We start from the raw sequence: 27,700 nt of genomic DNA on the forward strand, positions 1-27,700 counted from the left end.
GACTTCCACTCGCAGAACTCACCTAGAGTTCCATGAAGCTAAAAGCATTTTCTCATACTTACAATACCATGGATCTGTCTGAGATTTCTACAACATACCGGGACAGTTTAATTGCAAGTGTAAGGAGACAGAGTACAGTGCCCTGTGAAAATGGCACAGTCATGGCACAGTCATGGCACAAGGCAGAGGGAACTTGAATGCTCCAATGAAACCACAGGAAAAGCAAGCGGAGCAAATGAAGATTTAGAGGACAAGAGGCACTCTGGGTCCCTCAACTCCAGCTTCCATTGTCACCTTTGCTATCCAGATTGCACAGTAGATGGCTTCAGAATGCTGGCAGGAGTGCTGTGCCTGGCTAACAGCTGCAGCTGGACACTAAGTTCAGTCACTGCTGTCTCTTGCCAAAACCCAGCAAAACATTCTCCATGGCCATTACTCCAGACACACTCCGACCCATGCTGAATGGGGGGGGGGCTGGGATTTGGGTTGGGGTTTTTGTTTGTTTGGGTTTTGTTGGGGGATTGGTTGGGTTGGTTTGCATAAAATGCTTCTTCTCCACCTATAAATCTTATACCTGTAACTTTTTCTTAGGATGATTTTGGTCTCAGATATCAGTGACAGCTATAGAGGCATCAGGAAGCTGATGAAGGCAGAGCTGCCATTGCTGGATTAGTGTTTCAGAATAATGAGAAGGAGTGATGTCAAACAAGAGATTGGCAAGATGAGGAATGTCAGCACAGCTCTGAAAACACACGTGAAGAGTGAGCTCTTCATTCTTTTCTACTGCTAGCACTGTTGTCAGCTTTTCTGCTTCTGGAACTGCAGGCTTAATCTTACTTCAAATCTCCACCTCTTCCATAATTTCACTTGAAAATATAGAGTGCAGACTGGCACAGTGGTGAGGGGTTTGTCAATTAATTACTTAATATTTGCTTCTAAAACAAAACATCCCCTAATAAAACAAATAAATTATCTTTTTTTAATTGCTAGGGAAATTCCAACTGTGAAATATATCAACAAGAGAAACGGAATAAAGCTCCTTAGCATTTAACATCCTTTTCTTTCTTGCATTGCCTTGATCCAGACATCATTTGAAAATGGTTATCTAGGGAATTGCAATAAACATTTATGATGAATGCTTCAAAATAGGAACATGAAGAAAACATTGGAGGGAAATAGACATACTGACCTCTCCAATTAATTCCTGAAGATCCCTGTCATTTTCCCTGCTTGACAAGTCTCCTGTAAATAACTACCCAGCAATTTTCCCATGATGTGACACCATTTTCATCCTCTCCTAACTCATTTAGGAGACTTAAGCTTAGCACTGTAATATTTAAAATGGTATCTTATATTAGTGGCTCCTAAACCCCAATCAAAACACTCTGAACGATTTTTACCTTCCTGGGCAAAGCAAATACTTTTTTTCTTCTCAACTGAGGCAGTATGGAAAACAAATCTGATACAGCACCAAGGACAAGCCAGCAACACTATTTTTTCTCACCTGCCTCATCTGGAAAATGAGATCTTGTTTTAAGTTATCATTCACATTGACGACTGCCTGCTGAGGGGCCGTGTATCTGCCTGCAGACCAGAGAGGCAGGCAACTGTCTCCTGTGTTTTCCAGCACAAGCCCTGACATCTCAGTGCATTACCTCGAGAGACACAGCTAAAGGGGCATCTGAAATAAAGCAAAACCACAGCATCCAGCTCCATGGAATGGGGAAAGCTGTCATGCACCCTTCCAGAATGTCCTTACTCGTACACAGAGATCAGCCTTGAAGGACACAAACGAGATGAAGCTCTCAGAGATGGTGACAGGATCTTAGCCTTCCCATTTCTGCACTCTTGTTTATTTTCCACAAAACCAAGTAAGTTTGCACTTCCTTGCCTAATCCTGCTGCAAACCCTTTCACTGTCACATTTCACAGGATTTATGAACATTTCCAACATGGCAAGACTACACATTCTCTCATTACTGCTTTAGAGCTAGCTGGAAGACTCGTCAGAGCTGTGCTAGCTTGCAGGTCCTGCTCTTCCTTCAGCACGTGCAGTCTGTTTAATAGCTCTGTTGGCCACCTTGGTGCTCTTCCCCTACCAGGTAGAACAGCTATGGCATAATCTGCACACTTTTGCCATTTCCACTGTGAACTGGAAGTGCCCCACTTTTATCAACACTTAGAGTTTCCATAAACAAATGAATACGCTCCATTAACAGAGATCATTCCCCATCTCTAATACCCACCTTATTGGTCCTGCAGACAGCTGTTAAATTCCCAGCTTCCCCTAAGACCAATAGTTACTCAGACAGCTTCAGAATGAGAGTACTTTGGCTAGATCACTTCCAACACCTTCCCTCAACTGGCTTGTTAGTGTCTCCTAACCTTTAATGAAACCCAAACCCCACTCAAATTCAATGCTGAGAAGCGTTTGATATTTTCAGAGAAAACAAACCCAAACTGCAGAGAAGCAGAGAGATGACCTTCCCCCTGCCTCCAGTGAGACACATGTATGGTACCCATGCACTGATGCACGGCAGTGTCTCCATGGGAGGAAAGGAAGCCTCTGCAGCACTGATGTGCTGTTCACAAGCATATCCTTTGTAATATTCTGCTAACATACTGTGAAAGTTTCTCACATTGAGGGTCTATAATCTCAGCCTCTCTTCCCTTCTCTCCTCCTTTCAAGGAGCTTACAGAAGCAGAAGAGGCATCCTGGGAAATCATCTTTCTCCAGGGACATTTGTGCTGGCTTTTCAGTCAGACAGCTCCAAGCCTCTATTTGCCCAAAGCAGCAGAGGCCTGAGGCTGTGCCTCTGCTGGTATTGGGGCCAGCCAGCCCAAGAACAGCTGGGCTGTGTGGACCAAGCATCAGCACTGCTCAGTGCTGGCAGAGCCCATGCACTATGGAACCCTTTCCAAGGCTGGACAGAGACTGCAGTGCTGTAAAACACTGTGTTTTCAAGACAGCTCTAGCTCTACATGTTCCTTTATATATATATATAGACATAAGTGTCTGTGGAAAACAGATTTAAGTTTAATCTATGAAGTTTAAATTTTAATTTGTGAAACACATTCTACAGAGTTTGAGAAACTATTTTATATTACTAATGCATAAGAAATTGAATAAAGGTCAGTTAAAAGAGATTAAAAGCTTTTGGTTTTCTTATCTTGAATCCATCTGCTGTTCTCTGGCAGACAAATATATTTAATCAAAGATAATGATACCATTAAGGTTTGTTACAGGAGAAATGAAATTCAGCAGCTCCACTCTGAGATGTCCTGTACTGGACTGGTAAGGCAGCTTCTGAGCTTAGAAATTACTGGTATCAGAAAAAACAGAAGCATTCTTTAAAGCCAACACTTAAATGTTAAACTGACATTTTCCTCCTCATTTTGTTCCTGGAATCATTAGAGAGTTGTCACATTCTTAACGAATTGCCTGTTTAAAACAAACTTCCCTTTTGTGGCTTCACACTTGTTGCTTTGTGCCATTTCCACTGAGCCTTGTGGCCAAACCATGAACACCTCCTGTGGAAGTGCCCTGGGCAGACTGAACACAGAGGGCTCAAAAGATTCATCTTCCACAGAAGCTTCCTAATTTTTTTCATCAGCTGCTGAACTCGTGTCTCCTGTGCTGAAGCACAGCCCTGCAGGAGCAGGTTAGCAGAGCACAACAGAGGCAGGCAGGATGTACAAGGGGTGTTTACAATCTCCTCCTTCCCAGCTTCTCTGTCGAGCAAGCAGTGCAGTCTCCAGTGAAACATGCATCTCTTACCAGCGAAGCACTGAGGGTGCATTTATTATTCACCAGCCTCTCCTGCAGGCTTTCAGTATTTTTAGCACATCTTTCATTGTTGCAATGCTTGATTATTTTATGACTAGACTTGAAAATTGCATGGCTCAGATTTTTGTCTTGTATCTTTAAATACACCAGAAAGAGGCAATTCTTTCATATGAAGTTATTTGTGCAGTGGTGAAGCTGTGATTTGACAGCATGATCAAAACCCAAGGGGCTATGGATCATGCCCTGTCAAACCCACAGAGGAAAACTGATCTTTATTCTGCATAACCCCATGCAGAAATCTCTCCTCATTAATTCAGGCAGGGAGGTACCCACCCAGGTGGCTCCTTGCCTGCTTTGAAAGAAGGACTGCAAAACTATCTGCTCCTGAGGTGCCTCCATTTTTCATCCCCAGTGTGTGGACAGGGATGCCACCCTCTGTACTGCACCTGGGACCTGAGCCCAGTCCTCCTGGAGGAGTAGCCCCCATTTGCTGGGGAGAAAAAAGGGATCCCACCTCTTGGCATCTCCTGAAAACACTCTGGGCCACTTTGAGCCTCCCTTGCCAGGGTAGTTGGACTAAAGAATCCATTCACTGAGTGAGAGAGGTTAAAGAGAGTTGTAAAAACTACAACTTTTGCCACAGAAGTGTCTCAAATGTTTTGTCACAGAAATTAATAGCTTGCTACAAGTTCTCTGCTTGGCTTTCTTTTCCCCTCAGTTAAAATGAATGGAAATTATGATGAGAATATATCTAAAGAAAAGATACCCAAGTGTTAGAGATGAACCCCCAGATGAATGGTTTGACTTACAAAAGACTGCTGGAAATCATCACAGACCTGGAACAGTTGTCACAGAGTTGCTAACATTTGGGCTCACTAACAGTATCTGCTGTAAGAAAAGGAGGGAAAACATTCAGCAGGGTCCCAATCTTTCTTCTCTGCTGCTAATTAAGCCACAGACAGTACTAGGAGGATACGCCACTGAGTCTAACCAGATTTACTGCACTGGTGTGCCAGTATATTAATGGAAATGGAATGTGCTCAGCTCTTGAGCTGCAATGCCAGCTTGAAGTTCAGCAGATTTTTGTGGGTACTTTAATAGTTCTTATGCAAAGGAATTTAAAAAATAATAAAATAAATAATAGAATATTTGAGCTAGAAGGGACCCTGAGAGATCATCTAGTTCCAAACCCCCCAAGCCACGGGCGGGACAGGTTCCACCAAGCCAGGTCACTCAAAGCCTGATCCAGCCTGGCATTAAACACTTCCAGGGACAGGGCACCCACAACTTCTCTGGAGAGCCTCATTCAGTGTCTCAGCACCCTCATGACACAAGCAGGTGTGGGACAGCTTGTTTTAAGAACAGGAACTTCTTCCTGTCCTCTTCAGAGCAGCCTGTGAAACTACTGCAAAGTACAGACATCTCCAGGGACTTGTTGCTACAAATGAGGAACAAACAACACACCAGTTTCAGGACATAACCAGTTAAAATTCCACTAACTAACGAGGAAATAACTTTGGTGGGCAGTTCATCCCAAGGATCACCAAGAAGAGCAGGTGCTGCAAGTTGGTACCACCTGGGACCTGCTGGCTGCAGTCCCTGCTGCCGCCCAGCTCCGTGGCACTGCCTCACTCCTGCCTCTGGCTCTGGTGGCATAAAGCCAAACCACGGTGCACACTCCACGTGGCCTCTGCACAGCGCCAGGGACCTTTCTGAATGCCCAGTCTCTCTGGAACACACAGCTCAACAATTACATCCTGCTAGCAGTCGCTTAGGCAAGGGTAAGAGTTTCTGCAGCACTGTTTTCCTGTATGTATACAGACAAATTCTCACAAGCCTACCATTAAAAATAGCTCAATTATAAATTTCTAGCAAATTGGGTTTCCTGGCTGAACACAAATAACCTGGTATTAAAATTCAGCATAGCAGAGGCTGTTTACAGAGCTCACTTTATAAAGGTGTCAGGGAACTGGGACTCCAGCCTGTAAAAAACCACTGTGTGCAGCCACAAGGAAACAGCTGCCATTCTTCAGTCTTTTCCAGACTGAACTTCAATCTGATGACGATTTTCAATGAAATTCACTGACTAAAACTAATGCCACTGCCCACTCGTGTTCACCTCGGTTTATGGCTGTTTATACTGGGAAAATTAAGTCTCACAAAAGAAGTTTGAAAACGTGCCTCTGGTGTTTGTTCTGTTAGATGTTATCTGTGGACAAAGCTTTGCTTATCTCCAGGTCTCCTCTGCTTTTCTGACTGCAATCTCATTTCACTTGTCCTTGGGATCTCATGCCTGCTATGACCTCCAGCTTGTTAAATATTCAGCAGAAAGTTTATGGACTTTCCCATAACCTTGATTAAAAGCCTATGGGGAACCTGAACAGCGAAAAAAATGCCTTTATTTGAGAAGAAGCTTGAGCACTCTGTGCTGATTTCTCTTTCACTAATAGTGTTTATAATCAGCAGTCACTGGCTCAGACTTGAGGCCAGAGTTAAAAATGATGAGTCAAACTCACCTGTTTAATAATTATTGTGCCACCATGCCAAAGTGGAGTCTGCACTGCAGCTTCATCTAACCAAGTGGAGTCTGTGGGAGCGATGCTGAGGGGCGTGGAAAGGACAGACTCCGGTAAATGAGTCTTTCAAAGAAAACAGAAATGGTATCCACAGCACTACAGAATTTCATCTCTTTGTCCCCCCTTGAGAAGGAACCCAGCCAGGGTTTGGAAGAGGTGAGTTTCCGGGTGGTTGGGCAACTCCATGCCTACTGCGAAGTCCTGCTCTCTCTGGCACTCCAGGCCGCTGTCCAGGCTGGGGGCTTGCCGGTGCCTTGGGTGCGTTTCCACACCTCAAGCCCTGCAGGCACTCTGGGTCAACCACTTCATTCCTGCAGGCAAACTGTTGCAGGAAAACAGACACCCGAATTAGGGCTCTGCAGTGTTTGCTTTCTGTTAGAACAATTAAAATACACAGCCAGGTGAAAAGCAGCTCAAGGAAATGCCTGAGCCTCCCCACTGCTGTTGAGCATCTCTAGGCACTGGTGAGAGGTTTTAGACAGCAGACACCCACCCCCTCTCAGTAATCAGCTTGTCACTGTCTCGATCCCTGCGCTTGCTCTTTTTGTTCCTCCTTCAATAATGGACAGGTATCTTTCCTTTTGTAATTGTCAGGTGATTAAAGACCCATCAGGTAATTTTGTGCTTAACTATTATATCCTTCCTGCTATAGGCTTCACAATAATTTGTTCTGAGTGATAGCCCCATTTCTGATCAAGACTCACTCACTAAGTGGAAGATGTCAAATTTTAGTGTGCCTTTACAACTATACCAGTACGAGATGCAGTAATTTTCTTCATCAGAGTTTGGGAATTATCTCAATATGGGAGGAAAAGACAGCATAAAAGGCAAGCAGTGTCAGAAATTAAAACTGTGTTTGAGCCTCAAGTAGAGCTTCTGCAGGAGCTCCTGAACTGTCAAACACAATTCGCGATCGCACATCAAAAGATTTGCCACGTGATGCTAAGATGGGTTCATGGAGGCAGACTGCACTGTGTGTGGAACAAAAAATCAAAGCAGCCCTTGATTAATAAGCCTGAATAATAATTTAGATATAAAATAATGCTCAACTTCTTGGTCATAAAAGTGTTTCTCAGCTATTAATCAGTACTTTATTTTCAGTCCTCCTTTAATTATATAATCAACAACAGGATGAGTAAGGCACACAGTTTAACTCTGGCCCAAGGCTGAAGAGAAATAAAAGAGCGATGAGAAGCCTCAGGAAATCCTGCCTCTTCGTCCCATTTGATTACCACAGGTCCCAACAGTCACAAGAAACTCCCTAATAAACCAGCAAACACACGCTGTCCTGCAGCAGTGCAGTCATTTCACTTCCCTTGAACCGGAGGGACTCGCAAGCTGTGCTGTGCACAACTGCAGAGATGTACACAGACACTAAACCACAACCACACCAGCACAGCATCACAGACACTAAACCATAATGACAGCAACCCAGCATTGCCTTCCGAGGGCACCATCCCCGTGCCGCAGTCATTGGGATCCTTGAGTAAGACGCGACCCACTAGAGAGGCTTAAACAGCTATATTCTTTCTAAAGTACTCTTTAATTAATGCTGTCTAGAGCACTAATTATGAAAGCTTGTGAAGCCTAAAGCCTGAGATCACTTACGCACCTACTTAATTCTTCTCATTTGGGGTACCCCACTGAATTGGCTGGAAGTGCTCAGTGTGCAACTGAACTGGGAACGCACATCAGCTGTCGCAGGTGAAAGCTGGACCCTGACCTTTACACTTGCATCCATGCTGGACTTGAAAGCACTTTGCTCTTTGCTATTTCCAGTTACAGGACTGTCTTTCATGGGCATGTTTCTTTCCCCAGCAGAGTGTGGAACTGCTCCCTGACAGGCTCTTTGATAAAGTGTTGAATTAAGCAAAAGTGAGCCATGAGTCAGTGTGGTGGGAGATGTGTGTGTCTGTACAGACACCTGTTTAGATGTACACAGCGTTTGTCCATAGTACAGAGGCAGAGAAGTATGCAGAGATGTGCATAATACACAAGCACAGCTCCCACACAGTGAAAAAGACTGAAATTGGAAATCAGAAGCCAAATTACCTACTGCCAATGGAAAACTCCTAAATCTCTTAAAGCCCAGAATACTCACAGTTCTGGCTCATTTATTTTAACATTATAAACATTTTTTAACAGATTTCTGCTTAATTAACAGTTGGAAACAGAGAAAAATCTTAAAAGGTCAACCAGGCTTCTCATTTCTAAGCAGCCATTCAAGCTTTGCCTACTTTCCCCTCCACTTTAAACATTCCAATGTCCCGGGAGAGTTCTGACACATGCATGCTTTGAAACGTGGACTAAGAGCTGCTAAAGAAATTTCACTACAATTGCTGCTCTTTTCATAGAAGAATCTCCCCACATTTCTATACTTTATTTAGAAGGAGAGACCCTCGCTGAAGAAACAAAGTGGGACCCCGCACGCCTCAGTCGTCTCTGAGTTTCACGTTCCGGCCTCCTCCTGTCTCATCAACCCTTCCCAGTGTTTGGCCTGGTTGCACCACCCCTGGTGCACACATGCTGGCTGGTCAGCCAGGGGGCAAAGATCAAACACATTGCCTCGCCTTGGCTGCCGGCAGGTCCAGCAGTGCCCTTGGAGGAATAAAGGTCCCCTTTGTAGACTTGTTAGAGCTATAGAGCTGTATGCCAGAGACCCATTCTGCTCCCAGCTAAACTAGACTGTCTGTGCATGAGCCCACGGATCACTCACTGACAACTGTGCCAGTGCCAGCTGGAGCCTTGAAACAGCTCCAGCGTGCTCCCCAGCTCTTTGTTCTAACCAAGGCAGTCCTGAGGAGCAAGTGAAGTCTTTATTCAGAGCAGTAATTGCAGTATGTATTAAAGATTTAAATAAAAAAATGAGAGACTGCTCTCTCTGGAGCATTCTGTCCACCCCCGACCAAACAAAATGTTGTGTAGCAAAATGAGGTTTGGTCAACAGACCATCATGCTGCGTACAGAAAAGACACCTAATGAAGCCTGCGTAAGATGCCTGATTTCCACTGTCCTCTCCTCTGCAGGTCTGGCTTTGAAACCTCAGCAGACTCCAAGTGTAAATTATGGGCACACTGGTACTAGTCACATACCTTAGGTGCAGTACAGAACATGTGTAAACCCCTCCCTCTTTGTGAAATGAGTGAAAACCCAAAGCAACCAACTTCAGGATGTCCAAAAGTAACATTTATTCACATGTAAAGGCCCACTGAAGGAAGGGATCTGAGCAGGGGATTTCTCTACAGCTAACTCACTGTGTCACTGATGGAACCATGACACTGACTGCAGGACAGCACAGAGCACAGGTGCTGCAGTGCAGGCTGATATCTTCCCCTTCTCCTGCACCACATCACCCATGCCTCCTACTGACTGCAAGGCAAGGGGCATTTTGAACACACTCAGACTGAAGCCAGCATAAAATAACCATGGTGCAGAATGGCACACATGGATCTGAGCAGTCCCCATAATAAGGAACACTTCTGCTGCAACTTTGGCTTCAATCATAGTGGGTTCTCACTGCCAGGAACCCACATCACAGCAGGATGGAGTCCAGGAAGCAGCACAGTTCCATGCACTTTATCCTGTACATGCCACACATGTCTAGAGCATCTGGGCTTTGTCATACAGGCTTTGGGGATTGCTAGGGAATAAAGCCACTGTCAACAGCTGTGATGGGTCCATAATACAAACCTACAGATGCAGACCGACACTCTTGACTCTCCATGGAGAGAGACATCAGAAAGCAGGAGCTGCAAGATGAAGGAACAGACTTTGAACTTCAATACCCAACTGCACTAAATATGTGCACCTCTTGAACAGAGTAAGCATTATGAAGCAAGTTTATCTTCCTGCCACAGACTGCCTTATCCACATGATCCCCAAGGATCAGAATTTGAGCCTCCAGGTCAAACACATATTTTATAGCCTTACCATGCACCAGGACTTAGCCACAGTGAGCTTCTCAAAGTATTGAGTACTCCAAGGTAACTGTAATACACAGAGCGTGCAGGGGCTCCCAGTGCTGCCCTGTCTGTGCAGCATATTCATTAACTCACCCCATGTGCTCTGGTTTCCTACAACAAAGGAGGCATAGTAAATACCTGATGACACAAGAACTCGTGCCGCTGCTGCACCAGCATCAACACAAGGCCCTGCCGCATTTTTAACAGCAAGTCCTTGAAAAACTGCCTGCTGTGGGTCTGATAACAAGACAATCCATACAACCTTATCCTGATCTTGCAGGCCTATCTGAAGCCTGCACTGCTTGCTCAGTGCTACTGACCGAAGGATGCTACTTCAGCACTAACTTGCACCGGTAAAACGCAGAGAAGATTTGTTTCCGAGGGCATCTGAATTTGATGGGAAGTTAGAAGCAGCCTGTGTAGAGTGGGGCAATCTAGAAAGATTAGACTCCATGAAAGCCTGTGGAGATGTGGCCAAACCACACTAGGGAGAGCCCACAAGAATCTGTAGGGCAAATGTTTTTCTTGAGCAATAAATGTGATTTAGTATGCTGATATGGCTGGAGCCTGCAAGACAAGCACAGCTCTGCAGACCCTATCAAACACAAATCTCCTTTCTCCTGATACAACACAATCATCTAGACTCAATTTCATGCATGGATTCAGTTGATGGCTGGAAATACAAATCTGGGGCCTCTGTTCAATCCAAGCTTTTCTATTTCTGTGCCATCTTTTGAGCTACTCCCCCAGCGGGGTGGGATGGAAGACTGTGACATTAGCAAGCAACAAGGTTTTGCTCCAGCCACAGATTTGTTTGGAGGGCACCCATGGGGCCCTGAGAGCAGGAAACCAGGCACATCCTCTGTCCATCAGCACACGACCTCCTGAAGGGTACAGGTAACTTCTCAGTCTGCCATAAAGAGTTCATATGAACATCTTTCACTGCCTGGAGTGGAAGTGGACACTTTTCTTCAAGTCACAGTTCACACATACATCCCTTATGTCCCATGGTCCTAAATCCCTGGCTAGAAAGAGAAACCCCCAGAAAGCACTTTCCGGCAGACTGCTGCTATGACAAAGGTATCACCAGGTCCCTCCAGCTGCAAAGGTGGGTGCCAAGAATTACGCTGCATAGCTACTGCTGCCTTCAGCCATACAGTTACTGGGCAGGCATGCCTCTGGACAGGACTGCAAGCCCAGTTCACACAAGGTGTGCTGCGCTTGGAGCAGCATCTGACCCCGTGGCGGGTGTGAAAGGCACTGCTGGTGCTATTTAAGGACCATTGAGCCTTTTCTCATCTCACACAAAAATGAGGCACATTTGCAGTCCCTCTCTGTGGCTGCTTTACAAAGTGCAACAGTGGCTGAGGAGCTGGGAGAATCCGAATGTGACATTATCATCTGATCCACAGCACTTCCTTGAACTTCCCGATCTTGCTGCAGGAGCTCTCATGCAGGCTGAGCACCACCGTCATGAGATAATTACACATTATAAAGCAGCACAGGCTAAAGCCAGACACAGCACTCAGCTTTCTGAGCTCATGCAAGTTTCAATATTAAAATGAAAATATAATACACTTCAAAACCATTTTCACTGATCGGCTGTGCTGGATTTACATCTAGCAGTAGTTTCTTCTTCCAGAGACTGGAAAATATCTGTCTGTATAGTACTCACTGCCTTGCAAAATCTCACTGTAAGAGATGATTTGAAATTTAGATTAATACACTGCTTAATTTTCTGAGACCCAGAACACAGAGTTCTGGACTCATGCCTACACCATGCCTGCAAGTGATGTGCACTGCATCACCAGCATGTGGTGATGTGTTGAACGGTTTGGAAACTGTCAAGGTAGCTTCACTTCGGTTTCCATGGGAAAGATGCCCACCTTTCAAGGGCCCAGGACAGTACATTTGTAATACATTCACAGATCTGGAGCCAAACTATGCACATCCCTTGGAAATACAGCCCAGGATCAGTGTTGACCTACTGTCACTGAGTGTGTTGCAGGTGGACAACTCCATCTTCAGGTTTTCTTAGTAAGTCACACACTTAACACCCCCCACTAACACGGCCAGGTTTCAGTTGGGGCTGGATGGCAGCAATGGGCTTTTGTCTATTTGCACAACCTCTGCCACTACTCCAAAGCCCTTCATGCCTAATTTATTTGCATTTCTCCATAGAAGATTTTAACTCCTGTAGGTCAATCACTGTATTTATCCACTGCACTTCATGGTGAGGTTGGGCTGTGAAGTGCCTGTTACACTGCTGTGCAGTGTCTTAGTTTGTACCTTAGCATTTGCAGTGACTCATGGCTTGCTACTCACCACTCCACAGTATTTGGAGGCTGGAAGCACCTCCCCACAAGCCTGTGTCGTCATGGATAACTTCCAGCCCCATGCCAACAGATGGGCCCCAAAGCCAGGCTAGAAAAATGTCTTCAGCAGGCAGAGCGGCACCAGAGTCACACTGACTGATACCAGAGACTCACCCAATGGGTGATACATTTTCAGATAAGACCTTGGGTTAAACCCCAGGGCCTCTCTGAGAGGAACAAGTTCAAAGTGTTTGGTGAAAAGTAGGTTGCAGCCTGATGGTTTTGAGGCTGACATGACCAAGCTGATGAAAGAGGAGAGAAGCTGCACTGTCTGAGCAAACTGCTCTGCCCATAGTTTCACAGCTCTTTTCTCAGTCATTCATCTGCCTGCTCTATTTAATCAGGGCTGCAAATTGCCTAGTTCAGCCAGGATTGTGTTTTTTTTTCCCCAGACAAACCTGGTGCAATCAATGCAGTGTTATTGTTACATATTACAGAGCTTACACATGGCACCAGAATAATTTTCACATCAAACACACCAGCTCTTCCAGAACAAGGTTCTCAACAGCAATGTACAAATACATTTTACAATAGACACTTCTGACATGAGCAGAAGTCAAATAAACTCCTGACACAATGGGAATAAAAACATCAGTTCCAAAAAGGACTCCAAAAAACGTTCTCTTATAAATCCTGACAGGAAAGTGGCATCTGCCTGCTCAGGTGAAGCTCTCCTCTGGGAACAGGAATTTGTTGAAATATATTCATATTCACTCATATAGAATAAACCAGGTTGGAAGAGACCTTCAAGATCAGCCTGTCCAACCTATCATCCAACACCACCTAACAGAAGCACAAAGTTTGGGGTTTATCCTCAGGATTTTACAAGGAGATCTGCTACACACGGTGCTGTGCTGTGACCAGCAGCGGCACAGCCCTGTCCTCTCAGACTGGGGCCGTTGTCATTTTGCTCTCGTCAGTGCCTGAAAAGATTCCTTGCACCTTACCAGGACTCAGATAGTGAGCAAGCCAAAGGTCAGCTCTGGGCATATGGATGGCTTGCACAGCCCTCACTGGCAGTTAGAGAGAGATGTGAAGAGTTCAAGTTGTGGCAGGTTCTCCCAGCTGCATCAGTAACCTAGCAAACCCCATTGGTTCATTCACCAAATGCAATCACTCCTTGCCCACGGGAGCTGCAGAGATATTCCTTGGTTTTTTGCAGCCCATCTCATGTCACTGGTTGCCAGTTTTTGAATCTCCAGGAAGAACTCATGCAGATGCTAAGCAGGAAGGAGGTGTGCTTAGGAAAAAGGATAGTGTCAGAGCAGAATCCTAACAGAGGCAAAATTCAAGTATGTTCCAGAAATATTACTGATACTTGAGTGAAAATCTGATTCGTCTGCCAAGGGATTGTTGTTGAGGGGAAAAAACCCCACCTTGCTTCCCTTCCTCTCCTTGTTGCTATGGACATCTGAATAAAGATAGCATGTTTGTACTGGAACCATCTTCTGTTGTTGTGGGGAAAAAAACACCCTTGCCCTCTGCATTAAAATATGTCCCTCTGCAAGGAGTCATGCCTGCAACCAAGACAACAATTGGATTCAAGTACATGTGGCACAAAGAGATGAGAAAATCTTGCCACACAAATACCGCAACAATGGAGGACAAACAAGTCCAAGGCACACCGACACTGACAGCAGACGTTCAGAAGCTCTCTACAGTGTATTCTGATGGAGCCACAGGGTTTTTCCTCCCTTTTTATAAATCTCTTTCTTCTAAGCTGCTCTTTACAGCAGCTTAGGTTGCAGGAGAAATGCTGACTTTAACCTCAAGATCCCTGTTCTTGCTGGTCTGTGCCATAAGCTTATTATTTAAAAGCAATTCCTTGTATTTAACATCTCACCCCAGCATGCAAAATGGTTCTGGATTAGAATACATTTGCTAGGGGGCAAAGGATAGAGTGACTGAGAAGCAGAAATGCTGAACACCTGGCTGGGTCACAGCTTCGCTTCCAGCTTCTGGAGCAGGAAACTCTTTCTGTTGCACACACACACCCCACCACCCCCATCCCCCCAGTCTAATCTATGTGCTTATTTCAGCACTCTCAAAGACTGCTCAGCACAGGACGTTAGATCCAGTGTCTCTCTGTCACTGTAAACAGTAAGATGAAGTATTTGTTTAGAGTGTCATCAATTTTGGAAGTACAAATGCAAGACAATTCTTTATATATAGTACTGGACTAGGTATTCTGGAGCTTCATCAGTGCTGCAGCTGAGAAACTATCTTCTTGTCTTCCAGTGCAAGCAGCTGTCTGATCTGGTTTCAAATTCATAGCTGGAACCATCTGTAACTCAGCTTGCTAACCATTGCCCTAAAAATCCATGCCTGTTTCTGACACAGAGTCTATACTAACCAAATAACCCAGTACACTACTTAGGTAGTGCCAGTTCCAGATGAGTAATACAGTGAGTAGCCTATGTCCAGCCGTCAGGGGCCACCACAGGCACCGTCTGCAGTGCTGCCCAGCGTACAGAGCACTGGGGTAGGGGGCAGATAACCCCCTGTGCTGCGCCCCTGGGGGAAAAGGGGCAATGACCACAAGGTCAGCCTGGGGAAAAGCCTCTAAGAATAGCAGCTAGCAAGAGCATTAAAGCAGCTCTGTTGTTTGGTGTCAGCATTTCTTTGGGAGATTGTCAGGGAGGGTTGGGTGATGGAGGTGTGGTTGGCAGCTTTGCACACATGCTGCACCCCAGTGTGATGCTGCAGAGCACTCAGCCCTCAGAAGCAGGGCAGCTCAGAGAGTTCAGCATTTCTGTTTTCATGGCCATGAAACAAGACTGAGCCCCTTCTCCCCCCACCCCCCCCCGACTTGTTAACCTTCTGTCTTGATGAAAACTAGCAGCTACAGCTTCTTTTAAACGGATTCTGACAGTTTTACTGGCTCGAGCACTCCTCTGTTGCTGTCTGAGAGTGGTGCAGCACAGCTGGTTTGAACAAACTCCTGGTTTTATTCCCTGACTTTTGACTGTCATTATGTATATGAGAGTTACCTCAGCCTGCAAAGCACGCTTTAACAAGAAATATTAACGTCCCTCCACACACACCATCTTTTCCCTTCTTTGGCAAGAAGAAGTGTTGTACCAGCTAGAAAACATCTGCTTACTAGTACTTTAATTTCTCCTGAACTCATGAGAGTAGAAACACAAAGCTGATAGCAGAGGTTAAGGATGGATGCACAGAGCAGAACTGCATTTCTCTGTAAGTGTGTTTCTAAAGGAGAACAAATCCTCAAATTCAGTATTTATTATAAACCAAAGAAAGAACTGTGAGGTGTTTTTTTTATTGAGACATCTTTAGTGGCTGCATTAATATCTTCAGGTCTGTAAACCTTGTAATGAGGAGACTTGATAGGGTGCTTGGTTGCATGGTTTAGTTGATTAGGTGGTGTTGGATGATAGGCTGGACACGATGATCTTAAAGGTCTCTTCCAACCTGGTCTATCCTATCCTATCCTACCCTACCCTACCCTACCCTACCCTATCCTATCCTATCCTATCCTATCCTATCCTATCCTACCCTATCCTAACCCAGAGCAAGGTCAGGGCATTTCCTTCTTTCCCTGCTCCCTTGCCTTTCCTGGCCTCTCTGGTAGCACTGTTTGCCAGAGTGGTCTTTATGCCAGTGCACTGAACTACACAAGGCAGACAGAGGTGTCCCTGGCAGCTGTAAACATGCGGTGTGAATCTTTGCTCTCAGCTGCAGGGGGTCTCTGCTTGCGAGATGCCTGTCACAGCCTGGGCTCTGCTAGAAACAAACACTCCTGAAATGCTCCTTGAAGGCCTCTCTGTACACCCCTCATCTTTGCTCAAAGACACAAACTCTCCTGCTGCATTAAGCCTTAGTGAGTCAGTGTCCTTTTATGGCGGCAGGCAGCTTCAGATAAACCAAGGGTACTCATTAGGCTTACCCACGGCTAAGAGCTCCCCTTAGAGCCCTGCTAACTTACAGGAGCTGGCACTAGCAGCAAAGGAAGCCCTGCCAACGTCATGGCTCCCTCCTCGGTGCTTGCTTCTGCCGTGCCAGCTACCGGATGACAGAGAGAACAACATTTCTGAGGCTGTGACATGTATTTGGCACTCTGCTGCATTCTGACACAAATTAAGGGCCAGGAGTCACACAATGATCCGGGCACAAAGTCCCTCTGAAGAAATGGCCCTGCTGTATCAAAAAGAAAAAGCTCTCGGAGGGAAGGAAAATCAAAAAAGACTTGTCCTGTCCCAACTCCAGAATAACTCACAGCACTGCACTTTTGAAACCTTTTTGTAGCTTAGGTGCAAACAAAATCATAATACAAGAATGAGGAGAAAGTATTTCATGCTTTCCTCAAAGGCTAACCATGTTGTCAACAGGAATCTTTGCATGGAAAACTACAATTCATCACCCAAGCTGATTATTCATCGGTTAATATCTGTTACAGCCTTCAACCATCTAAAGTGTGGGGCCACTCATGCCCCACACACGGGGCTTCACGGGCAGGACATGGCAGGGTAAAGGGTCTGCTTTATATACAGCTCTCCTCTGCTTCACAGGGTTGTGGCTATCTACCAGCACAGGAGCAGCACGAAGCAATGCTGACGGCTAAAGTGTGGACAGAAAGAGATTCTTGTGATCTCCACAAAAAAGAGAACTCAGGAGCTAATTTTAGAGACAGAAGCAGGAGAGCTCCAGCCCAGCAAACTCTTTAAGCAGCAATATTTGACCCCCAATGACAAAATGCCTTGAAAAAAGAGAAAACAAATTGCATCATCTGTGTTTTCCTGTTCTTACACGTAAGGAAGAAGTGGAAGTTGGAGACAAAATGAGACAGGCAGAGGAAGAAGATCAAATGAATTGCTGTGTGGCTCCTCTGTAATAGGAACACAAACACTGCACAAACTTTATGGTGCTGTGTGGGTGGCCTGATCTAAACCAGAAGCACAGAAAGCTCCTTGTCAAGAGCTGGGCACAAGTCTCGCTGGAGCAGGGTGACTTTGCCGCCTGTGCTCCGGCTGCCGCCTGGCACTTGCGCCCAGTCTCCACACTTGCCACCTGCAGCCCCGCTGGACGAGATAAGGCATTGCTTTGCTTGCAGAGGTCTGCTTCCCTCTGATAAAATTCCATCTCATCCATAACTAGATTTAAGATCTGTAGGACACACTCATCTTCAGAGCTGTCACCAGAAGGGAACTCTATCAATGACTTCAGCTTTCACAGGCTCCAGATAAACCTCCCACTGCAATCTGTGCCCTTTGCGACTTCCCAAGCTATCCTAACCATCAAAGCCCCAGTGCGCTCCCGGATACACAGTGCCCCAAATTAGATTCCATTTACCAGCCAAACTTCAGGGCCCTTATTCACTGCACACACGACAGCAAGTCAGACCCAAAAGGAGTCTGCAAAAGCAGAAGGAAGAAAGCTGCTCTCCATATACCCTGCCCCACCAGGCTGCCTGCCTAGTGATAGGTTTTAACACTTTTGTAAACCTGAAACAGAACAAACCCCAGGATTATCCATTACCATGTCAGCTTAAGTGATAACATAACGATATATCACAGAACATCTGCCACTAAATCACTGTCTATAGATGTCAGATCTCGTCTGGTATTAAAAAAAATAAAAACAAACACTTTAAAGCTTTCCTTATTATTTCACAAGGAACAGTTGATTTCTAATCTGCAAGGAGGAGCTGCTGTGCCTGATCTTTTCAAACAGGGTAACTTGCGTCAGCAACCCCAGTCTGGAGGGCGTTCACAAGCCCATTAACATTGCATCAATGCCTTCACCCCAGCCCATGGCCTGGAAAATCCAGCAGATTCTCCCCATTGATTTTGCTCATCAATCCCCATTGATTTTGCATGGAAGAACACAGCACATCTCAGCAAAAAGGCTTTTATCTTTTCTTCAAACAGCAAAAAATGTACTCAAGGTATTACAGTCCAGCAGCAACAATAAAAAAGAAATCTTCAATTTGCATCTTGGAGAATTTGTGGAGAGTGCTCCTTGCTCACAGAGAGTGTAAGGTTTGAACCAGCCAGTGTCTGTAGTGCTGTGTGTGACTGCCAGGCTCCGAGCAGAGTCTCTTTGCTTTTGCATTTTTCAGTTAATTTGCCTCGTCCATTCCCCCCTTTGTGTCAGCTGCCTTAACAACTCTCCAGTCAGGCACTCGGGGATCCAATTACAAAATCATTGCATTATTTCTGAATATGCAATCTGTATCCTCTTAGGCACAAGCAAAACTTTGCAAAGCCACTCATCTGTATCACTGTGAATTCACCTCTCCAGTCTGACCTCTTCTCTGCTCCTCCGTCACCACCAAGTCAAGGGTTTCATAATGTTTTGTTTCCTAGGAGTTTCTGTTGGGCTGTGCACTGAGGTTTAGGACTGCACAGCTGTTTTGTTTGAGAAACAGATCACTAAAACATGTGGGAAACCCACACAGTGCTCAGCCCTGGCACATTCCATGCCCTCAGACGTTTGCCACGCAGGTGGAAAGCTGCTGGTCCAAAGGGGACACGCTTTAAAATGTGAATGTGGAGCGCAGCTTGATCCTGATCTCCGCCAGGTGCTCATCCTTGCGATGCAGCAGCCAGGCAGTGCTGCCTGTGGTGGCTGTGTGTGATTCATTGGGGTGCTGTCAGGAGGTCACCTCAGAGGCTGGCACAGTCCTCAAGTCAGCCTGCACAGTCTCCCACCTACCCACCAGCTAATTCGATTAAAGGTAGAAGATCAATCAAATGCTATTGCCTCGGAAAGATTAATTACCTCAGCACTTTCTGAATTAATTATTAAGTGTTCAGCTGTGGGGATAGAAAAACCCAGTACAGCAGGAGTGAAAGGGCCCAACGGGCAGATGTGGTAGCCTGGGATGTATTTAGCCCAAGATTTATTATCTTTAACTAATGACAGTGTCTTCCTTTTTTCACTCAAATTAAACTTAAGTGCTATAGTGTGTTTATAACTCAGCAACAACTGAAGTAAAATATTACTGATACACTTCAATCTCATTGGGGAACTAAAAGCACACAAGAAAAGAACAAAAGAAAGAGAAGACCTTGTTTTTTAAGAAAGAAACCCTTCCTGCTGCCAAGCACTGCTAGCCCCAGCTCTGGGACAGGGAACGAGACAGGGAAATTGTCATTGTATTTTCTCTTGTGCCCCAGCATGAGGCCTGAAGTCCAGCTGCCAGAGCAGTCTTACTGATGATGTTTAAAGAGTATATTTCAGCAATGGCAGAGTTTTTGATTATCAGACAAGTCAGCATGGCAAAAAACCATAGCCCCTTTCCCCGGGGAGAGCTGTTCCCTCTCTTCAGCTGTCTGCTGTTGCTCTGCAGCCCTGACCCTTTCTTCTTCATATCCACCAGACAGACAGGGCCCTGCAAGCCATCATTCAGGTCATCTTCCCACCATGTCTGTGCAAGGCCAGGCTGCCAGCAGGGGTCCCTGGCAGTGCAGACACCTGGCATCAGCTGGGCCAAGCTCCCCGTGGGGCCAAGGGACACAGCACCTGCACCAGCCTGGTGACCAGCCTGGCACTGGGATTCAAAGCCGAGGGCTAAGGCAGGGCTGAGACTCAGCAAACATGTTCCTTGGTGGCTTTGATATTACCAACACAGAAAAGGAACCTCTTGGATCACAGAACAGATTTGCTGCTGTTACAGGGGACAATTTATTTGTTCTCTCAAATTTCTCAGGCTCCTCTTTAAAGCCAGCTAGCATTCTCATTCCCTGCTTCTCTGCTTCCTCATGGACCTTGTCTGAAATCCCCAAATGTCTGGCCTCAGCTGGTTGCATGCAGCAACCCAAAGCTTCACCTTGGCCACCAGAATCTCTCTACCCCTTTTGTCTGCTGTTGCTTGAGAGGACTGACTCCTAATCTCCAGCCAACCTTTACTCTGCCATTTTAACAAGCCAGTACAACCCCCTTTTCTCTGTATATAGGCATTCCATTCCCTTGCTGTTACTCACATTACTTTACACCTGTTTCTCAAGTGAGTTTAACGTGGGAAGCCAACATTATTCGCAATATTCCCACTGCGGCATCATCAAAGCCTTGGCTGTTGGGTTTTTTCCTTCCTTTATTTCTTCCTCTGTATCAGGAGTAACTCAGGGTCTGCTCAGTCACATCAGGCACTGGTGATTTATAGTTCATCTTTGGAATGCTCAGTTGTTTTTTTCTCTAAGTCATTTTCAGCTGGTGATTTATGTACTAGCTACATACACCCATTCCTATGAGAAAGACTCTCAACTATTAGATTTCATCCCACTGCTATTACTACAAATCCTTACCAAAATCCAATTCTTGTGTCATCCCCACCTCCTCCTCTGTGTTTGCAGTGATGTTTGGCTCAGAGACAGCAGAATAGTTCATTGACATGTTCCTGCTTTGCAATGCCAAGCTCAGTGAAGATAAGAATAGAATAGAGTAGAGTAGAGTAGAATAGAGTAGAATAGAATAGAGTAGAGTAGAGTAGAATAGAATAGAATAGAATAGAATAGAATAGAATAGAATAGAATAGAATAGAATAGAATAGACCAGACCAGACCAGGTTGGAAGAGACCTTCAAGATCATCAAGTCCAACCTATCATCCAACACCACCTAAACAACTAACTCATGGCACCAAGCACCCCATCAAGTCTCCTCCTGAACACCTCCAGTGATGCTGACTCCACCACCTCCCCAGGCAGCCCATTCCAATGGGCAATCACTCTCCGTGTGTAGAATTTCTCCCTAACCTCCAGCCTAAACCTCCCCTGGCACAGCTTGAGACTGTGTCCTCTTGTGCTGGTTGCCTGGGAGAAGAGACCAACCCCCACCTGGCTACAACCTCCCTTCAGGTAGCTGTAGAGAGCAAGAAGGTCTCCCCCGAGCCTCCTCTTCTCCAGGCTAAGCAACCCCAGCTCCCTCAGCCTCTCCTCACAGGGCTGCGCTCCAGACCCCTCCCCAGCTTTGTTGCCCTTCTCTGGACACCTTCCAGCATCTCAACATCTTTCCTAAACTGAGGAGCCCAGAACTGGACACAGGACTCGAGGTGTGGCCTAACCAGTGCTGAGCACCGGGGCAGAATGACCTCCCTGCTCCTGCTGGCCACACTGTTCCTGATGCAGGCCAGGATGCCACTGGCCCTGCATGGGGTTGCTGTGGCCAATGTGCAGAACCCGGCACTTGGATGTGTTCAATCTCCTGCCCTTGGACTCTGCCCATCTGTCCAGCCTGTCCAGGTCCCTCTGCAGAGCCTCTCTACCCTCCAGCAGATCAACTCCTGCCCCAGCTTGGTGTCATCTGCAAACTTACTGCTGATGGACTCAATGCCCTCATCCAGATCATCAATAAAGATGTTAAAGAGCATGGGGCCCAGCACTGATCCTTGGGACACACCACTGGTGCCTGGCTGCCAGCTGGATGTGGCACCATTCACCACCACTCTCTGGGCTCAGCCTCCAGCCAGTTCCTAACCCAGCTCAGAGAGCTGCTGGCCAAGCCAGGGGCTGACAGCTTGGCCAGGAGTTTGCTGTGGGGGACGGTGTCAAAGGCCTTGCTGAGGTCCAGGCAGACCACATCCATAGCCTGCCCCACATCCACCAGGCAGTCACCTGGGCATAGAAGGAGATCAGGTTGGTGAGGCAGGACCTGCCCTTCCTAGATCCATGCTGGCTGGGCCTGATCCCTTGGCCATCCTCTAAGTGCTGTGTGCTTGCACTCAAGATGATCTGTTCCATGACCTTGCCTGGCACTGAGGTCAGACATAACAATGGAGATCTTCCCATTCCTCTGTGTCTTTTCTTTCTTAATTACTGATGCTCCACGTTAATGTCATAATAACAGTTATTAGTTCTTAAATCTATATGGATTCCCCAGTCTTAAAAATCCTTGTCACTGAAGTGAGGTAGCAGAGCTTATCTAGTGCCATTCTTGGGACACCTGTGGCACCATTCCTTGTGTTCTGCTTGCACACACCTTTGTTTCTTGGCCTGTGCTGGATTCTATGGTCCTGCTCTATCAGGGGGGTTGGACTCCATCATCTCCAGAGGTCCCTTCCAACCCCTAACATCCTATGATCCCTTGAATATTTTCCAGCAGTGAAGCTTGACTGAGCAATTACTTTGTCTTGACACTTTGTCTCTTAGAATTACAGATAAATAAGGCAAACACTATCACTTTTCATATTATGTGAGGCAGATTATCTCCTCTCCTCCACACCAATGCACTGAACCTGCTCTGACTCTTGGTTCCATCGTTCTTCATCACCTGTCCTTGCTCTCATCAACATCATCCTTATCAAAAATTAAGGCAAGACGAAAGTCTTCATTTAATTTTGGGGAAGAAATATGTGCTATCTTTAATCATGAACAGATGTCATCCTGGCTGCAAACCTCCTTCTTATATGGCTAAATACCACAGATTACAGTCTTAGGTCTTCTTAAGACTAATTCTCTTGAAGTCTGATGATCACCTAAAGCCAGCATAAGCTTTGCCCCAGCCATTCATTCCCTTGTTTGCTGTCCAGAAGCAGTGCCTCATCTGAGGAATGGAACCAGGGAATTAGAATAGAATACAATAGAATACAATACAATATTATTAACCAGGTTGGAAGAGACCTTTGAGACCATCGAGTCCAACCTATCACCCAACACCATCTGATCAATTAAACCATGGCACCAAGTGCCTCATCCAGTCTCTTCCTAAACACCTCCAGTGATGGCGACTCCACCACCTCCCTGGGCAGCACACTCCAATGGCCAATCTCTCTTTCTAATTACTCTTTCTAATTTCATTCTCAATTCATCCATTTTAAAAGAACTCTTCCCCTCTCATAGGTCAGGTTGAACCCAGATGAATTTTTCTGCCCTGTTGATGAATTCTTCTACCCTGTTCAACCAGGCAGCTCTACAAACACTTGTGCTGCCACAAGAGAAGGTGCACCTGAGGGATACAAACAAGCAGCACCAGCAGCACCAGCTCAAATAACCACAAAGTGACAGTACTAATACCTTGCTCTTAGGCCACCCTTTCTGATTTCCATGGCAGCTCTCTTGCCTTACTAGTCACCAGTTCACACTCACTATCACTCTGGAGACCACTCTCTTCAGGCATCAGTTTTCTCCTATTCAAACCTCTGAAATCTCAGCGTGATTTACCTCATTAACTGCTTCTTTAATCTGCAACAAGCTTGCTTTATATTGCCATTTTGGGTTTACAAAATAATTAAAATTAATTAATTGCATATTGCTTTCAGGTTTTCTGGGTCATTCCCCCCCAAAGATGCAACCACCTTCCTCTTGCTCTGCTTCCTTTCTTAGCTGAACTGGGCATATCCCACCTTTGCCACATACAAGTAAGAAATGTCATAGCATCACATAATCATTCTGCTTGGGAAAGACCTTTAAGATCATTGAGTCCAACCATTAACTGACTTTAATGGTGCTAAACCATGTCCCCCAGCACCACATCTCTGTGCCTCAGTGTTTGAAAACCCTTTTAGTCAAGACATTTCTTCTAGCAGCTGCCTCCCCTGGTGCAATCTGAGGCCATTTCCTCTCATCCTATCACTTGTTCCTAGGAAGAAGAGGTCAACCCCCACTTGGCTGCAACCTCCTTTCAGGGAGCTGTAGAGGGCAATGAGGTCTCCCCTAAGCCTCCTTTTCTCCACACTAAACAACCCCAGGTCCCTTGGCTGCTCCTCACCAGCCCTGTTCTCCAGACCCTTCACCACCTCCGGCTCCTCAATGTCCTTCTTGGAGTGAGGGCCTCAAAACTGAACCCAGTACTCAAGATGTGGCCTCACCAGTGCCAAGTACAGGGGGACAACCCCTTTCCTGGTTCTACTTGTCACACTATTGCTGATCCAGGACAGGATGCTGGTGGCCTACTTGGTCAGTTAACAGCTGCCAATTAACACACCAGGTCTTATTCTCTAGAGAGATGAGTCTCTGAGAACAAGAGAAGCATGCAAATGTGTCACTAATGTCCCAGATGTGTGAAATAGCCAAGCATGGATGGGGTTAACCTGCACCTTAACCCCTTTGGTCAGCAACACTGCTCACAGGCAGCAGAGCAGCCCCACCGGGGCATGGTTTGCTGGGCAGGCTCTCCCAGAGAGAATTTGTTACTGCTTGCCTGTGTTTGCAATGTGTTTTTCACATAAACATAACACAGGGGGCAAAGGGTGTGGGGAGAGGAGGTGATATGGTTAAAATCCTAGGCATAGGAGCATCTTTATTAGTTTGAGCCATTTAGGAGCAGAAGATATATGAATGCCATGTACATGATGCTGTTACTTAAGGCTAATGTTCTCTGCAGACCTGCGTGTACTTTTATGTTGCTGTTTACTCAGTGTGACACTTCATTGGCATCTCTTCTTCATGACACAGCTACCACATGGCACTTTATGCTTCTCTTAAGGAGGCAACTGAAGGAAGAGAAGACAAATCATTTTAAATAACCTATTTCTAATTTTAATTAGTACAGTCAATTAATTTTAAAGGAGTACATATAAAGTGTTCATAGGTTTCTAGCCACTATATGTGTACAGTTATTCTTTCACCTTTGCTTTAGTCCTGTATTGAAAGTGAGTTTTGGAGGCTTCCTCTCACCACTGCTTCTCAGTGGCTTTTAAGTTGTGCTCATTTGTGGCAGTAAGTGCGTTGATATTGTTGCTAAATGAAGAGCTTCCAAGATACAGTAACTTCCAATATTAGAGAAACAAGACCTAAGAACTGTATCCAGGAAAAACAAGAAGGAGAAAAGCCTTCTTCTGAACACTTCCCTGCGTGATGTGGCAGCTGTCACCAGCTCCCACAAGCCACTTAACGTCTCAGCAGGATCTCGGTTTTACTGAAGTTGTTTCATCCCTTCGCTGCGTCTCCTTGGTCGGCAAAGCTGAACTACATCACCATCAGATGATTAATCGGGCCTAGTGTTTTAGACAATGTTTCAGATTAAGACAGGCCAGATACTGAAATCCTTAAGACAAAATGAAGGGCCGTGCTTACTCTGCTGTGTGCATCCTACTCAGATTCCCTGACCATATATTCCCTCCTCTCTTCACCTCAACAGAATTTTGGTCCCCAAAACAAGAATAGAGATACTTTGAACATCTCATGATGGAAGAAAGCAAGCACCAATCAAAAACCTAGCAGCATGGTTGTAGAGGAAACTGCAAATTCAGAATGGTTTTCACTATTTTAGTACTGACCAGATGTGTGCCACACGCAGAAATGAACGTCGGGCTGTGCACGGATCAGCACATAAGACAGGCTCCTACCTACAGTAAGTCACTCGGCAGCAGCACGCTGAATAAAAATGTGCTGCTTACTCAGATCTATGAGAGCACACAGCAGACACTTTCTTCTATCTGCTTTCTTTCCTGCCACTAGATGTTGCCATTAATGTAAGCACAAAGCACTGAAAGGGCTGCAGCCTGCGCTCTGCACACTGAGCATCAGGCTGCATTGTGTCAATGAAACGACGGCACTAAGGCACAGGCTAGACAGGCAAAAATCTTCACAGAACATAAATGCTAATTAAATTGTGATTTCAAGTTTAAAACTCAACTGTCAGGTAATTAGACAGGTGATTAAACTTTCTTCAACTTCACACTTGAAAAGACATCAGATGCCTGCTCGGGTGCCTCACAGTGATGTGTGCCAGTGATATTCAGATGTCAAAGCTGGATGACTTCAGGGCAGCATTCTAGAAGAATCATGATTCACATTTATTCTGAAATTCCAAAAGCACTGGCAAATCAAAAACCTGAGCCTCTTTGTAAACAGCAAGCCAGGATGCACATGCCTGTCCCAACAGCTCCTATCCCATGCTCTCTGCAGGAAAGGACCCAAGGTACGTCATGCTCACCTCAGTGGAGCGCACACAGCGGAGTTAGAAACAAGAAGACTTAAAAGCAACACCAGATCACGAGCAGGCACAGCAAAAGCAGCAAACACAATACACATCTTGGTGTTTTCTTTCTTTGGGGGAATATTTGTAGGCCTTTAAGAGCTTCATTCTGTGAAGAACTCAGTTTGCCTAGAATATTCTTAAGGGTATGTCACAGCCTCAAATACATAAACAGAAACAAAAGCAAACTCTAAGTAATGTTTGCAACACAGGATCCAAAAGCTCTGATGGTTGTTGTCAGCTGTCTATCAGTTCAGAAGCAATAATCTTCTGGCATTATTTCAGGAATCATATCCATTCTCTGACTTTAAAAGTCTGAAAGTGAGGGTCCCCAGGGAACAGTGTACAAACCTAAAGTAAAGAAGAGACCTCATCCATGCAGAGGAGCCCCTCAGCCTCTCTCAGGCAGCACTGTGGTGCCAAGGCTCTGGTGTCAGAGGCAATGCTGTATTGGCCAGGGCAGAGACCAAACTACCTTCTCACAGAACTGTTTCAGGTGCACAGGACTTTAATTCGCTCTTCATGATACACTAAAGTAGCTGGAATACACCTGTTGGGCCACATTTTGCCCAGAACAGTGGTATTTGCAAATCACTTATTAGGCTGCTAAGAAGGCCTTGGAGGCTTGCAGATGCTCTGGTGTCTCTTTATCCACAGCACAGTTCAGTTCAATCTGGATAGAGAGCCCCACGACAATTAACAACTGAGTGAAGCAGAGTGGGGTCTCTGAGTGGCTGCCACAGCCCAGCAGAGAAAGCAGCCTCAGTGTGCACAGCCCTGGCACGCTCCTGAGCTCACTCTGGCCTTGCCTGACTGTTGCCAGTGCCACTGCACACCAGCCACAGCAGCGGGAGCGAGGTGACAAAAGCTTTGGAGACTGCTACTACACACCACAGCTACTCCCAAAGGACAAGTCAAGAATTCCTGATTTCTGGAGACTGCAGTGTCTTCAGAGACCTACTCCTACTCCTTCAGAGACCTACTCCTCAGCCAGAATTCTTCCTAGTAAAACAAACCACACCAGGCAGCACTGTTGGATCAGGAACCGCATTCAAAAGCGTGAAGTGCCTCACACAGTATCTATGACCAGCAGGGCATCAGTGTCAGCCTCATCAGAACGCTCCT

General features: G+C 45.8%; 1 protein-coding gene across 2 annotated transcripts in view; it reads right to left on the reverse strand.

Annotated features, from left to right (window-relative positions):
- PCDH11X (protocadherin 11 X-linked) overlaps positions 1–27,700 on the reverse strand; it is a 419,667-nt gene that overhangs the window by 87,450 nt on the left and 304,517 nt on the right. The window lies entirely within an intron of this gene.

This window comes from Dryobates pubescens, chromosome 18, assembly GCF_014839835.1.
Source record: "Dryobates pubescens isolate bDryPub1 chromosome 18, bDryPub1.pri, whole genome shotgun sequence".
Lineage (NCBI taxonomy): Eukaryota > Metazoa > Chordata > Aves > Piciformes > Picidae > Dryobates > Dryobates pubescens.